The 14362-nt window shown below is 39.4% G+C and overlaps 12 non-coding genes across 12 annotated transcripts; all 12 read right to left on the bottom strand.

Moving 5' to 3' along the window:
* Positions 1-15: 15 nt before the first annotated feature.
* On the bottom strand, positions 16-97 carry trnal-cag (transfer RNA leucine (anticodon CAG)). The gene has a single exon. It is a non-coding gene; the product is annotated as a tRNA-Leu (tRNA).
* Positions 98-1006: 909 nt separating this feature from the next.
* On the bottom strand, positions 1007-1088 carry trnal-cag (transfer RNA leucine (anticodon CAG)). Its single transcript has one exon. It is a non-coding gene; the product is annotated as a tRNA-Leu (tRNA).
* Positions 1089-1997: 909 nt separating this feature from the next.
* On the bottom strand, positions 1998-2079 carry trnal-cag (transfer RNA leucine (anticodon CAG)). Its single transcript has one exon. It is a non-coding gene; the product is annotated as a tRNA-Leu (tRNA).
* Positions 2080-2985: 906 nt separating this feature from the next.
* On the bottom strand, positions 2986-3067 carry trnal-uag (transfer RNA leucine (anticodon UAG)). Its single transcript has one exon. It is a non-coding gene; the product is annotated as a tRNA-Leu (tRNA).
* A 1921-nt stretch (positions 3068-4988) lies between these two features.
* On the bottom strand, positions 4989-5070 carry trnal-cag (transfer RNA leucine (anticodon CAG)). The gene has a single exon. It is a non-coding gene; the product is annotated as a tRNA-Leu (tRNA).
* Positions 5071-7967: 2897 nt separating this feature from the next.
* trnal-cag (transfer RNA leucine (anticodon CAG)) lies at positions 7968-8049 on the bottom strand. The gene has a single exon. It is a non-coding gene; the product is annotated as a tRNA-Leu (tRNA).
* Positions 8050-8959: 910 nt separating this feature from the next.
* On the bottom strand, positions 8960-9041 carry trnal-cag (transfer RNA leucine (anticodon CAG)). The gene has a single exon. It is a non-coding gene; the product is annotated as a tRNA-Leu (tRNA).
* A 909-nt stretch (positions 9042-9950) lies between these two features.
* trnal-cag (transfer RNA leucine (anticodon CAG)) lies at positions 9951-10032 on the bottom strand. Its single transcript has one exon. It is a non-coding gene; the product is annotated as a tRNA-Leu (tRNA).
* Positions 10033-10952: 920 nt separating this feature from the next.
* trnal-cag (transfer RNA leucine (anticodon CAG)) lies at positions 10953-11034 on the bottom strand. Its single transcript has one exon. It is a non-coding gene; the product is annotated as a tRNA-Leu (tRNA).
* A 909-nt stretch (positions 11035-11943) lies between these two features.
* trnal-cag (transfer RNA leucine (anticodon CAG)) lies at positions 11944-12025 on the bottom strand. Its single transcript has one exon. It is a non-coding gene; the product is annotated as a tRNA-Leu (tRNA).
* A 909-nt stretch (positions 12026-12934) lies between these two features.
* On the bottom strand, positions 12935-13016 carry trnal-cag (transfer RNA leucine (anticodon CAG)). The gene has a single exon. It is a non-coding gene; the product is annotated as a tRNA-Leu (tRNA).
* A 920-nt stretch (positions 13017-13936) lies between these two features.
* Positions 13937-14017, bottom strand: trnal-uag (transfer RNA leucine (anticodon UAG)). The gene has a single exon. It is a non-coding gene; the product is annotated as a tRNA-Leu (tRNA).
* Positions 14018-14362: the final 345 nt, after the last annotated feature.

Raw genomic sequence — 14362 nt, 5'->3', positions numbered from 1 at the left:
AGACTGTTGGCTGAATGTCAGAAGTGGGATTTGAACCCACGCCTCTTACGAGACTGCGACCTGAACACAGCGCCTTGGACCGCTCGGCCATCCTGACATCCTCTACAAAATCCAATGCCGAGTGCAATACAAAGAAGACCTATGTGCTTAACAACTGCTTGTCTGCTCAGAAGGCAAAAAATGATTGGTGAAAACGGCCAAAGCCTTTTTTAACTGAATTTACACTACTGAGAAGTTTTTCTTGGTAAGGACCCATGATACTCAACAGTTACAATGTCGTGGAACTCTTGTCTGGTGGTAGCACCAGGATGTTCCGCAGTCTACGGTATTGAGGAAACCTTGAATGTTGATAGAAATGAATAGCCACTGTGTTTCAGCTCCACATTAAGTGCTGCTTCTTTGTTTGCTTTGCAATTTCAAAGCACGTATCTCCTTCTTTGTGTCCATTCTTACATTTTTAAGACTCTGGTAGAAGATTTGGATTTGATTGTAAATAGAACAAAGTACAGAGGAACATATAGAGTAAGTGGCAAGTTGGCACATGAGGTGTAAGGCAGCCTGGATAGGAGATCCAGACTTTGATTGAATGAAAGATGGGAGTAATTGTCACCTCTGGCAACCAGTTTCAACTCTTGATGACTTAGTGAAACAGTCAAGAACTCGTAGCCTTCGCTCAGTGTTGTAATCACAAATATGTCAGCCATATCTGCAATAGACAAAAATGACTTTATGAATACCAGATTTGTTGAAAACAACTTCCATAAATGCTTATGGAAAAAAACAGACAAATTATCAGGAGGAGTTTTTAATGAATAGATTGATAACATATTGATTTGCCTTTGGTTAATTTGTAGCATGTGTGACAACAATGTTGAGAGCAAATAAAGTAAGTTTTGTCTGAATAAGTTCAAATCAAGCAAGCTATTAGGTGATGTTAATAGAGAACAAATGCAGAGGAGAGTTCCATTGATGAGGACACCAATAGCCAGTGTAGAAGTAGCCTGACTGTCAGAAGTGGGATTTGAACCCACGCCTCTTACGAGACTGCGACCTGAAAGCAGCGCCTTGGACCGCTCGGCCATCCTGACATCCTCTACAAAAGCCAATGGCGAGTGCAATACAAAGAAGACCTATGTGCTTAACAACTGCTTGTCTGTTCAGAAGGCAAAGAATGATTGGTGAAAACGGCCTTTCCTTTTTTAACTGAATTTACACTACTGAGATGTTTGTGTTGGTAAGGGCCTATGATACTCAACAGTTACAATATTGTGGAACTCTTGTCTGGTGGTAGCACCAGGATGTTCCGCAGTCTACGGTATTGAGGAAACCTTGAATGTTGATAGAAATGAATAGCCACTGTGTTTCAGCTCCACATTAAATGCTGCTTCTTTGTTTGCTTTGCAATTTCAAAGCACGTTTCTCTCTTCTTTGTGTCCATTCTTACATTTTTATGACTCTGGTAGAAGATTTGGATTTGATTGTAAATAGAACAAAGTACAGAGGAACATATAGAGTAAGTGGCAAGTTGGCACATGAGGTGTAAGGCAGCCTGGATAGGAGATCCAGACTTTGATTGAATGAAGGATGGGAGTAATTGTCACCTCTGGTAACCAGTTTCAACTCCTAATGACTAAGTGAAACAGTCAAGAACTTGTAGCCTTCGCTCAGTGTTGTAATCACAAATATGTCAGCCATATTTGCAATAATCAACAATGACTTTATGAATACCAGATTTGTTGAAAACAACTTCCATCAATGCTTATGGAAAAAAACAGACAAAATATCAGGAGGAGTTTTTAATGAATAGATTGATAACATATTGATTTGCCTTTGGTTAATTTGTAGCATGTGTGACAACAATGTTGAGAGCAAATAAAGTAAGTTTTGTCTGAATAAGTTCAAATCAAGCAAGCTATTAGGTGATGTTAATATACAACAAATGCAGAGCAGAGTTCCATTGATGAGGACACCAATAGCGAGTGTAGAAGTAGCCTGACTGTCAAAAGTGGGAATTGAACCCACGTCTCTTACGAGGCTGCGACCTGAACGCAGCGCCTTGGACCGCTCGGCCATCCTGACATCCTCTACAAAAACCAATGCCGAGTGCAATACAAAGAAGACCTATGTGCTTAACAACTGCTTGTCTGCTCAGAAGGCAAAGAATGATTGGTGAAAACGGCCTTTCCTTTTTTAACTGAATTTACACTACTGAGATGTTTGTGTTGGTAAGGACCCATGATACTCAACAGTTACAATGTCGTGGAACTCTTGTCTGGTGGTAGCACCAGGATGTTCCGCAGTCTACGGTATTGAGGAAACCTTGAATGTTGATAGAAATGAATAGCCATTGTGTTTCAGCTCCACATTAAATGTTGCTTCTTTGTTTGCTTTGCAATTTCAAAGCACGTATCTCCTTCTTTGTGTCCATTCTTACATTTTTATGACTCTGGTAGAAGATTTGGATTTGATTGTAAATAGAACAAAGTACAGAGGAACATATAGAGTAAGTGGCAAGTTGGCACATGAGGTGTAAGGCAGCCTGGATAGGAGATCCAGACTTTGATTGAATGAAAGATGGGAGTAATTGTCACCTCTGGCAACCAGTTTCAACTCCTAATGACTAAGTGAAACAGACATTCGCTCAGTGTTGTAATCACAAATATGTCAGCCATATTTGCAATAATCAACAATGACTTTATGAATACCAGATTTGTTGAAAACAACTTCCATAAATGCTTATGGAAAAAAACAGACAAAATATCAGGAGGAGTTTTTAATGAATAGATTGATAACATATTGATTTGCCTTTGGTTAATATGTAGCATGTGTGACAACAACGTTGAGAGCAAATAAAGTAAGTTTTGTCTGAATAAGTTAAAAGGAAGCAAGCTTTTAGGTGATGTTAATAGAGAACAAATGCAGAGCAGAGTTCCATTGATGAGGACACCAATAGCCAGTATAGAAGTAGCCTGACTGTTGGCTGAATGTCAGAAGTGGGATTTGAACCCACGCCTCTTACGAGACTGCGACCTAAACGCAGCGCCTTGGACCGCTCGGCCATCCTGACATCCTCTACAAAAACCAATGCCGAGTGCAATACAAAGAAGACCTATGTGCTTAACTGCTTGTCTGCTCAGAAGGCAAAGAATGATTGGTGAAAACGGCCTTTCCTTTTTAAACTGAATTTACACTACTGAGAAGTTTTTTCTTGGTAAGGACCCATGATACTCAACAGTTACAATGTCGTGGAACTCTTGTCTGGTGGTAGCACCAGGATGTTCCGCAGTCTACGGTATTGAAGAAACCTTGAATGTTGATAGAAATGAATAGCCACTGTGTTTCAGCTCCACATTAAATGCTGCTTCTTTGTTTGCTTTGCAATTTCAAAGCACGTATCTCCTTCTTTGTGTCCATTCTTACATTTTTATGACTCTGGTAGAAGATTTGGATTTGATTGTAAATAGAACAAAGTACAGAGGAACATATAGAGTAAGTGGCAAGTTGGCACATGAGGTGTAAGGCAGCCTGGATAGGAGATCCAGACTTTGATTGAATGAAAGATGGGAGTAATTTTCACCTCTGGCAACCAGTTTCAACTCCTAATGACTAAGTGAAACAGTCAAGAACTTGTAGCCTTCGCTCAGTGTTGTAATCACAAATATGTCAGCCATATTTGCAATAATCAACAATGACTTTATGAATACCAGATTTGTTGAAAACAACTTCCATCAATGCTTATGGAAAAAAAACAGACAACATATCAGGAGGAGTTTTTAATGAAAAGATTGATAACATATTGATTTGCCTTTGGTTAATTTGTAGCATGTGTGACAACAATGTTGAGAGCAAATAAAGTAGGTTTTGTCTGAATAAGTTCAAATCAAGCAAGCTATTAGTTGATGTTAATAGAGAATAAATGCAGAGCAGAGTTCCATTGATGAGGACACCAAGAGCCAGTATAGAAGTAGCCTGACTCTTGGCTGAATGTTAGAAGTGGGAATTGAACTCACGCCTCTTACAAGACTGCGACCTGAACGCAGCGCCTTGGACCGCTCGGCCATGCTGACATGCTCTACAAACGCCAATGGCGAGTGCAATACAAAGAAGACCTATGTGCTTACCAACTGCTTGTCTGTTCAGAAGGCAAAGATTGATTGGTGAAAACGGCCTTTCCTTTTTTAACTGAATTTACACTACTGAGAAGTTTTTTCTTGGTAAGGACCCATGATACTCAACAGTTACAATGTCGTGGAACTCTTGTCTGGTGGTAGCACCAGGATGTTCCGCAGTCTACGGTATTGAGGAAACCATGAATGTTGATAGAAATGAATAGCCACTGTGTTTCAGCTCCACATTAAATGCTGCTTCTTTGTTTGCTTTGCAATTTCAAAGCACCTTTCTCTCTTCTTTGTGTCCATTCTTACATTTTTATGACTCTGGTAGAAGATTTGGATTTGATTGTAAATAGAACAAAGTACAGAGGAACATATAGAGTAAGTGGCAAGTTGGCACATGAGGTGTAAGGCAGCCTGGATAGGAGATCCAGACTTTGATTGAATGAAAGATGGGAGTAATTTTCACCTCTGGTAACCAGTTTCAACTCCTAATGACTAAGTGAAACAGTCAAGAACTCGTAGCCTTCGCTCAGTGTTGTAATCACAAATTTGTCAGCCATATTTGCAATAATCAACAATGACTTTATGAATACCAGATTTGTTGAAAACAACTTCCATCAATGCTTATGGAAAAAAACAGACAAAATATCAGGAGGAGTTTTTAATGAATAGATTGATAACATATTGATTTGCCTTTGGTTAATTTGTAGCATGTGTGACAACAATGTTGAGAGCAAATAAAGTAAGTTTTGTCTGAATAAGTTAAAATGAAGCAAGCTATTAGTTGATGTTAATAGAGAATAAATGCAGAGCAGAGTTCCATTGATGAGGACACCAAGAGCCAGTATAGAAGTAGCCTGACTGTTGGCTGAATGTTAGAAGTGGGAATTGAACCCACGTCTCTTACGAGGCTGCGACCTGAACGCAGCGCCTTGGACCGCTCGGCCATCCTGACATCCTCTACAAAAACCAATGCCGAGTGCAATACAAAGAAGACCTATGTGCTTAACAACTGCTTGTCTGTTCAGAAGGCAAAGAATGATTGGTGAAAACGGCCTTTCCTTTTTTAACTGAATTTACACTACTGAGATGTTTGTGTTGGTAAGGACCCATGATACTCAACAGTTACAATGTCGTGGAACTCTTGTCTGGTGGTAGCACCAGGATGTTCCGCAGTCTACGGTATTGAGGAAACCTTGAATGTTGATAGAAATGAATAGCCACTGTGTTTCAGCTCCACATTAACTGCTGCTTCTTTGTTTGCTTTGCAATTTCAAAGCACGTATCTCCTTCTTTGTGTCCATTCTTACATTTTTATGACTCTGGTAGAAGATTTGGATTTGATTGTAAATAGAACAAAGTACAGAGGAACATATAGAGTAAGTGGCAAGTTGGCACATGAGGTGTAAGGCAGCCTGGATAGGAGATCCAAACTTGGATTGAATGAAAGATGGGAGTAATTGTCACCTCTGGCAACCAGTTTCAACTCCTAATGACTAAGTGAAACAGACATTCGCTCAGTGTTGTAATCACAAATATGTCAGCCATATTTGCAATAATCAACAATGACTTTATGAATACCAGATTTGTTGAAAACAACTTCCATCAATGCTTATGGAAAAAAACAGACAAAATATCAGGAGGAGTTTTTAATGAAAAGATTGATAACATATTGATTTGCCTTTGGTTAATTTGTAGCATGTGTGACAACAATGTTGAGAGCAAATAAAGTAGGTTTTGTTTGAATAAGTTAAAATGAAGCAAGCTATTAGTTGATGTTAATAGAGAATAAATGCAGAGCAGAGTTCCATTGATGAGGACACCAAGAGCCAGTATAGAAGTAGCCTGACTGTTGGCTGAATGTTAGAAGTGGGAATTGAACTCACGCCTCTTACAAGACTGCGACCTGAACGCAGCGCCTTGGACCGCTCGGCCATGCTGACATGCTCTACAAATGCCAATGGCGAGTGCAATACAAAGAAGACCTATGTGCTTACCAACTGCTTGTCTGTTCAGAAGGCAAAGATTGATTGGTGAAAACGGCCTTTCCTTTTTTAACTGAATTTACACTACTGAGAAGTTTTTTCTTGGTAAGGACCCATGATACTCAACAGTTACAATGTCGTGGAACTCTTGTCTGGTGGTAGCACCAGGATGTTCCGCAGTCTACGGTATTGAGGAAACCTTGAATGTTGATAGAAATGAATAGCCACTGTGTTTCAGCTCCACATTAAATGCTGCTTCTTTGTTTGCTTTGCAATTTCAAAGCACGTATCTCCTTCTTTGTGTCCATTCTTACATTTTTATGACTCTGGTAGAAGATTTGGATTTGATTGTAAATAGAACAAAGTACAGAGGAACATATAGAGTAAGTGGCAAGTTGGCACATGAGGTGTAAGGCAGCCTGGATAGGAGATCCAGACTTTGATTGAATGAAAGATGGGAGTAATTTTCACCTCTGGCAACCAGTTTCAACTCCTAATGACTAAGTGAAACAGTCAAGAACTTGTAGCCTTCGCTCAGTGTTGTAATCACAAATATGTCAGCCATATTTGCAATAATCAACAATGACTTTATGAATACCAGATTTGTTGAAAACAACTTCCATCAATGCTTATGGAAAAAAACAGACAAAATATCAGGAGGAGTTTTTAATGAAAAGATTGATAACATATTGATTTGCCTTTGGTTAATTTGTAGCATGTGTGACAACAATGTTGAGAGCAAATAAAGTAGGTTTTGTCTGAATAAGTTAAAATGAAGCAAGCTATTAGTTGATGTTAATAGAGAATAAATGCAGAGCAGAGTTCCATTGATGAGGACACCAAGAGCCAGTATAGAAGTAGCCTGACTGTTGGCTGAATGTTAGAAGTGGGAATTGAACTCACGCCTCTTACAAGACTGCGACCTGAACGCAGCGCCTTGGACCGCTCGGCCATGCTGACATGCTCTACAAATGCCAATGGCGAGTGCAATACAAAGAAGACCTATGTGCTTACCAACTGCTTGTCTGTTCAGAAGGCAAAGATTGATTGGTGAAAACGGCCTTTCCTTTTTTAACTGAATTTACACTACTGAGAAGTTTTTTCTTGGTAAGGACCCATGATACTCAACAGTTACAATGTCGTGGAACTCTTGTCTGGTGGTAGCACCAGGATGTTCCGCAGTCTACGGTATTGAGGAAACCTTGAATGTTGATAGAAATGAATAGCCACTGTGTTTAAGCTCCACATTAAATGCTGCTTCTTTGTTTGCTTTGCAATTTCAAAGCACGTATCTCCTTCTTTGTGTCCATTCTTACATTTTTATGACTCTGGTAGAAGATTTGGATTTGATTGTAAATAGAACAAAGTACAGAGGAACATATAGAGTAAGTGGCAAGTTGGCACATGAGGTGTAAGGCAGCCTGGATAGGAGATCCAGACTTTGATTGAATGAAAGATGGGAGTAATTTTCACCTCTGGCAACCAGTTTCAACTCCTAATGACTAAGTGAAACAGTCATTCGCTCAGTGTTGTTATCACAAATATGTCAGCCATATTTGCAATAATCAACAATGACTTTATGAATACCAGATTTGTTGAAAACAACTTCCATCAATGCTTATGGAAAAAAACAGACAAAATATCAGGAGGAGTTTTTAATGAATAGATTGATAACATATTGATTTGCCTTTGGTTAATATGTAGCATGTGTGACAACAATGTTGAGAGCAAATAAAGTAAGTTTTGTCTGAATAAGTTCAAATCAAGCAAGCTTTTAGGTGATGTTAATGGAGAACAAATGCAGAGCAGAGTTCCATTGATGAGGACACCAAGAGCCAGTATAGAAGTAGCCTGACTGTTGGCTGAATGTCAGAAGTGGGATTTGAACCCACGCCTCTTACGAGACTGCGACCTGAACGCAGCGCCTTGGACCGCTCGGCCATCCTGACATCCTCTACAAAAAACCAATGCCGAGTGCAATACAAAGAAGACCTATGTGCTTAACAACTGCTTGTCTGCTCAGAAGGCAAAGAATGATTGGTGAAAACGGCCAAAGCCTTTTTTAACTGAATTTACACTACTGAGAAGTTTTTCTTGGTAAGGACCCATGATACTCAACAGTTACAATGTCGTGGAACTCTTGTCTGGTGGTAGCACCAGGATGTTCCGCAGTCTACGGTATTGAGGAAACCTTGAATGTTGATAGAAATGAATAGCCACTGTGTTTCAGCTCCACATTAAGTGCTGCTTCTTTGTTTGCTTTGCAATTTCAAAGCACGTATCTCCTTCTTTGTGTCCATTCTTACATTTTTAAGACTCTGGTAGAAGATTTGGATTTGATTGTAAATAGAACAAAGTACAGAGGAACATATAGAGTAAGTGGCAAGTTGGCACATGAGGTGTAAGGCAGCCTGGATAGGAGATCCAGACTTTGATTGAATGAAAGATGGGAGTAATTGTCACCTCTGGCAACCAGTTTCAACTCTTGATGACTTAGTGAAACAGTCAAGAACTCGTAGCCTTCGCTCAGTGTTGTAATCACAAATATGTCAGCCATATCTGCAATAGACAAAAATGACTTTATGAATACCAGATTTGTTGAAAACAACTTCCATAAATGCTTATGGAAAAAAACAGACAAATTATCAGGAGGAGTTTTTAATGAATAGATTGATAACATATTGATTTGCCTTTGGTTAATTTGTAGCATGTGTGACAACAATGTTGAGAGCAAATAAAGTAAGTTTTGTCTGAATAAGTTCAAATCAAGCAAGCTATTAGGTGATGTTAATAGAGAACAAATGCAGAGCAGAGTTCCATTGATGAGGACACCAATAGCCAGTGTAGAAGTAGCCTGACTGTCAGAAGTGGGATTTGAACCCACGCCTCTTACGAGACTGCGACCTGAACGCAGCGCCTTGGACCGCTCGGCCATCCTGACATCCTCTACAAAAGCCAATGGCGAGTGCAATACAAAGAAGACCTATGTGCTTAACAACTGCTTGTCTGTTCAGAAAGCAAAGAATGATTGGTGAAAACGGCCTTTCCTTTTTTAACTGAATTTACACTACTGAGATGTTTGTGTTGGTAAGGGCCTATGATACTCAACAGTTACAATGTCGTGGAACTCTTGTCTGGTGGTAGCACCAGGATGTTCCGCAGTCTACGGTATTGAGGAAACTTTGAATGTTGATAGAAATGAATAGCCACTGTGTTTCAGCTCCACATTAAATGCTGCTTCTTTGTTTGCTTTGCAATTTCAAAGCACGTTTCTCTCTTCTTTGTGTCCATTCTTACATTTTTATGACTCTGGTAGAAGATTTGGATTTGATTGTAAATAGAACAAAGTACAGAGGAACATATAGAGTAAGTGGCAAGTTGGCACATGAGGTGTAAGGCAGCCTGGATAGGAGATCCAGACTTTGATTGAATGAAGGATGGGAGTAATTGTCACCTCTGGTAACCAGTTTCAACTCCTAATGACTAAGTGAAACAGTCAAGAACTTGTAGCCTTCGCTCAGTGTTGTAATCACAAATATGTCAGCCATATTTGCAATAATCAACAATGACTTTATGAATACCAGATTTGTTGAAAACAACTTCCATCAATGCTTATGGAAAAAAACAGACAAAATATCAGGAGGAGTTTTTAATGAATAGATTGATAACATATTGATTTGCCTTTGGTTAATTTGTAGCATGTGTGACAACAATGTTGAGAGCAAATAAAGTAAGTTTTTTCTGAATAAGTTCAAATCAAGAAAGCTATTAGGTGATGTTAATATACAACAAATGCAGAGCAGAGTTCCATTGATGAGGACACCAATAGCCAGTGTAGAAGTAGCCTGACTGTCAGAAGTGGGATTTGAACCCACGCCTCTTACGAGACTGCGACCTGAACGCAGCGCCTTGGACCGCTCGGCCATCCTGACATCCTCTACAAAAGCCAATGGCGAGTGCAATACAAAGAAGACCTATGTGCTTAACAACTGCTTGTCTGTTCAGAAGGCAAAGAATGATTGGTGAAAACGGCCTCTCCTTTTTTAACTGAATTTACACTACTGAGATGTTTGTGTTGGTAAGGACCCATGATACTCAACTGTTACAATGTCGTGGAACTCTTGTCTGGTGGTAGCACCAGGATGTTTCGCAGTCTACGGTATTGAGAAAACCTTGAATGTTGATAGAAATGAATAGCCACTGTGTTTCAGCTCCACATTAAATGCTGCTTCTTTGTTTGCTTTGCAATTTCAAAGAACCTTTCTCTCTTCTTTGTGTCCATTGTTACATTTTTATGACTCTGGTAGAAGATTTGGATTTGATTGTAAATAGAACAAAGTACAGAGGAACATATAGAGTAAGTGGCAAGTTGGCACATGAGGTGTAAGGAAGCCTGGATAGGAGATCCAGACTTTGATTGAATGAAGGATGGGAGTAATTGTCACCTCTGGTAACCAGTTTCAACTCCTAATGACTAAGTGAAACAGTCAAGAACTTGTAGCCTTCGCTCAGTGTTGTAATCACAAATATGTCAGCCATATTTGCAATAATCAACAATGACTTTATGAATACCAGATTTGTTGAAAACAACTTCCATAAATGCTTATGGAAAAAAACAGACAAAATATCAGGAGGAGTTTTTAATGATTAGATTGATAACATATTGATTTGCCTTTGGTTAATTTGTAGCATGTGTGACAACAATGTTGAGAGCAAATAAAGTAAGTTTTGTCTGAATAAGTTAAAATGAAGCAAGCTATTAGTTGATGTTAATAGAGAATAAATGCAGAGCAGAGTTCCATTGATGAGGACACCAAGAGCCAGTATAGAAGTAGCCTGACTGTTGGCTGAATGTCAGAAGTGGGATTTGAACCCACGCCTCTTACGAGACTGCGACCTGAACGCAGCGCCTTGGACCGCTCGGCCATCCTGACATCCTCTACAAAAAACCAATGCCGAGTGCAATACAAAGAAGACCTATGTGCTTAACAACTGCTTGTCTGCTCAGAAGGCAAAGAATGATTGGTGAAAACGGCCTTTCCTTTTTAAACTGAATTTACACTACTGAGAAGTATTTCTTGGTAAGGACCCATGATACTCAACAGTTACAATGTCGTGGAACTCTTGTCTGGTGGTAGCACCAGGATGTTCCGCAGTCTACGGTATTGAGGAAACCTTGAATGTTGATAGAAATGAATAGCCACTGTGTTTCAGCTCCACATTAAGTGCTGCTTCTTTGTTTGTTTTGCAATTTCAAAGCACTTTTCTCTCTTCTTTGTGTCCATTCTTACATTTTTATGACTCTGGTAGAAGATTTGGATTTGATTGTAAATAGAACAAAGTACAGAGGAACATATAGAGTAAGTGGCAAGTTGGCACATGAGGTGTAAGGCAGCCTGGATAGGAGATCCAGACTTTGATTGAATGAAAGATGGGAGTAATTGTCACCTCTGGCAACCAGTTTCAACTCCTAATGACTAAGTGAAACAGTCATTCGCTCAGTGTTGTAATCACAAATATGTCAGCCATATTTGCAATAATCAACAATGACTTTATGAATACCAGATTTGTTGAAAACAACTTCCATAAATGCTTATGGAAAAAAAACAGACAAAATATCAGGAGGAGTTTTTAATGAATAGATTGATAACATATTGATTTGCCTTTGGTTAATTTGTAGCATGTGTGACAACAATGTTGAGAGCAAATAAAGTAAGTTTTATCTGAATAAGTTAAAATGAAGCAAGCTATTAGTTGATGTTAATAGAGAATAAATGCAGAGCAGAGTTCCATTGATGAAGACACCAATAGCCAGTATAGAAGTAGCCAGACTGTTGGCTGAATGTCAGAAGTGGGATTTGAACCCACGCCTCTTACGAGACTGCGACCTGAACACAGCGCCTTGGACCGCTCGGCCATCCTGACATCCTCAACAAAATCCAATGCCGAGTGCAATACAAAGAAGACCTATGTGCTTAACAACTGCTTGTCTGCTCAGAAGGCAAAGAATGATTGGTGAAAACGGCCAAAGCCTTTTTTAACTGAATTTACACTACTGAGATGTTTGTGTTGGTAAGGACCCATGATACTCAACAGTTACAATGTCGTGGAACTCTTGTCTGGTGGTAGCCCCAGGATGTTCCGCAGTCTACGGTATTGAGGAAACCTTGAATGTTGATAGAAATGAATAGCCACTGTGTTTCAGCTCCACATTAAGTGCTGCTTCTTTGTTTGCTTTGCAATTTCAAAGCACGTATCTCCTTCTTTGTGTCCATTCTTACATTTTTAAGACTCTGGTAGAAGATTTGGATTTGATTGTAAATAGAACAAAGTACAGAGGAACATATAGAGTAAGTGGCAAGTTGGCACATGAGGTGTAAGGCAGCCTGGATAGGAGATCCAGACTTTGATTGAATGAAAGATGGGAGTAATTGTCACCTCTGGCAACCAGTTTCAACTCTTGATGACTTAGTGAAACAGTCAAGAACTCGTAGCCTTCGCTCAGTGTTGTAATCACAAATATGTCAGCCATATCTGCAATAGACAACAATGACTTTATGAATACCAGATTTGTTGAAAACAACTTCCATAAATGCTTATGGAAAAAAACAGACAAAATATCAGGAGGAGTTTTTAATGAATAGATTGATAACATATTGATTTGCCTTTGGTTAATATGTAGCATGTGTGACAACAACGTTGAGAGCAAATAAAGTAAGTTTTGTCTGAATAAGTTAAAAGGAAGCAAGCTTTTAGGTGATGTTAATAGAGAACAAATGCAGAGCAGAGTTCCATTGATGAGGACACCAATAGCCAGTATAGAAGTAGCCTGACTGTCAGAAGTGGGATTTGAACCCACGCCTCTTACGAGACTGCGACCTGAACGCACCGCCTTGGACCGCTCGGCCATCCTGACATCCTCTACAAAAGCCAATGGCGAGTGCAATACAAAGAAGACCTATGTGCTTAACAACTGCTTGTCTGTTCAGAAGGCAAAGAATGATTGGTGAAAACGGCCTTTCTTTTTTTAACTGAATTTACACTACTGAGATGTTTGTGTTGGTAAGGACCCATGATACTCAACAGTTACAATGTCGTGGAACTCTTGTCTGGTGGTAGCACCAGGATGTTCCGCAGTCTACGGTATTGAGGAAACCTTGAATGTTGATAGAAATGAATAGCCACTGTGTTTCAGCTCCACATTAAATGTTGCTTCTTTGTTTGCTTTGCAATTTCAAAGCACCTTTCTCTCTTCTTTGTGTCCATTCTTACATTTTTATGACTCTGGTAGAAGATTTGGATTTGATTGTAAATAGAACAAAGTACAGAGGAACATATAGAGTAAGTGGCAAGTTGGCACATGAGGTGTAAGGCAGCCTGGATAGGAGATCCAGACTTTGATTGAATGAAAGATGGGAGTAATTGTCACCTCTGGCAACCAGTTTCAACTCTTGATGACTTAGTGAAACAGTCAAGAACTTGTAGCCTTCGCTCAGTGTTGTAATCACAAATATGTCAGCCATATCTGCAATAGACAACAATGACTTTATGAATACCAGATTTGTTGAAAACAACTTCCATAAATGCTTATGGAAAAAAACAGACAAAATATCAGGAGGAGTTTTTAATGAATAGATTGATAACATATTGATTTGCCTTTGGTTAATATGTAGCATGTGTGACAACAATGTTGAGAGCAAATAAAGTAAGTTTTGTCTGAATAAGTTAAAATGAAGCAAGCTATTAGTTGATTTTAATAGAGAATAAATGCAGAGCAGAGTTCCATTGATAAGGACACCAAGAGCCAGTATAGAAGTAGCCTGACTGTTGGCTGAATGTCAGAAGTGGGATTTGAACCCACGCCTCTTACGAGACTGCGACCTAAACGCAGCACCTTGGACGCTCGGCCATCCTGACATCCTCTACAAAAACCAATGCCGAGTGCAATACAAAGAAGACCTATGTGCTTAACAACTGCTTGTCTGCTCAGAAGGCAAAGAATGATTGGTGAAAACGGCCTTTCCTTTTTTAACTGAATTTACACTACTGAGATGTTTGTGTTGGTAAGGACCCATGATACTCAACAGTTACAATGTCGTGGAACTCTTGTCTGGTGGTAGCACCAGGATGTTCCGCAGTCTACGGTATTGAGGAAACCTTGAATGTTGATAGAAATGAATAGCCACTGTGTTTCAGCTCCACATTAAATGCTGTTTCTTTGTTTGCTTTGCAATTTCAAAGCACGTATCTCCTTCTTTGTGT

This window comes from Oryzias latipes, chromosome 13 (genome assembly GCF_053564925.1).
Source record: "Oryzias latipes strain Hd-rR chromosome 13, Olatipes_Hd-rR_3.1".
Lineage (NCBI taxonomy): Eukaryota > Metazoa > Chordata > Actinopteri > Beloniformes > Adrianichthyidae > Oryzias > Oryzias latipes.
The sequence above is the reverse complement of the archived record's forward strand: the minus strand, read 5'-3'. Positions and strand labels throughout refer to the sequence as shown.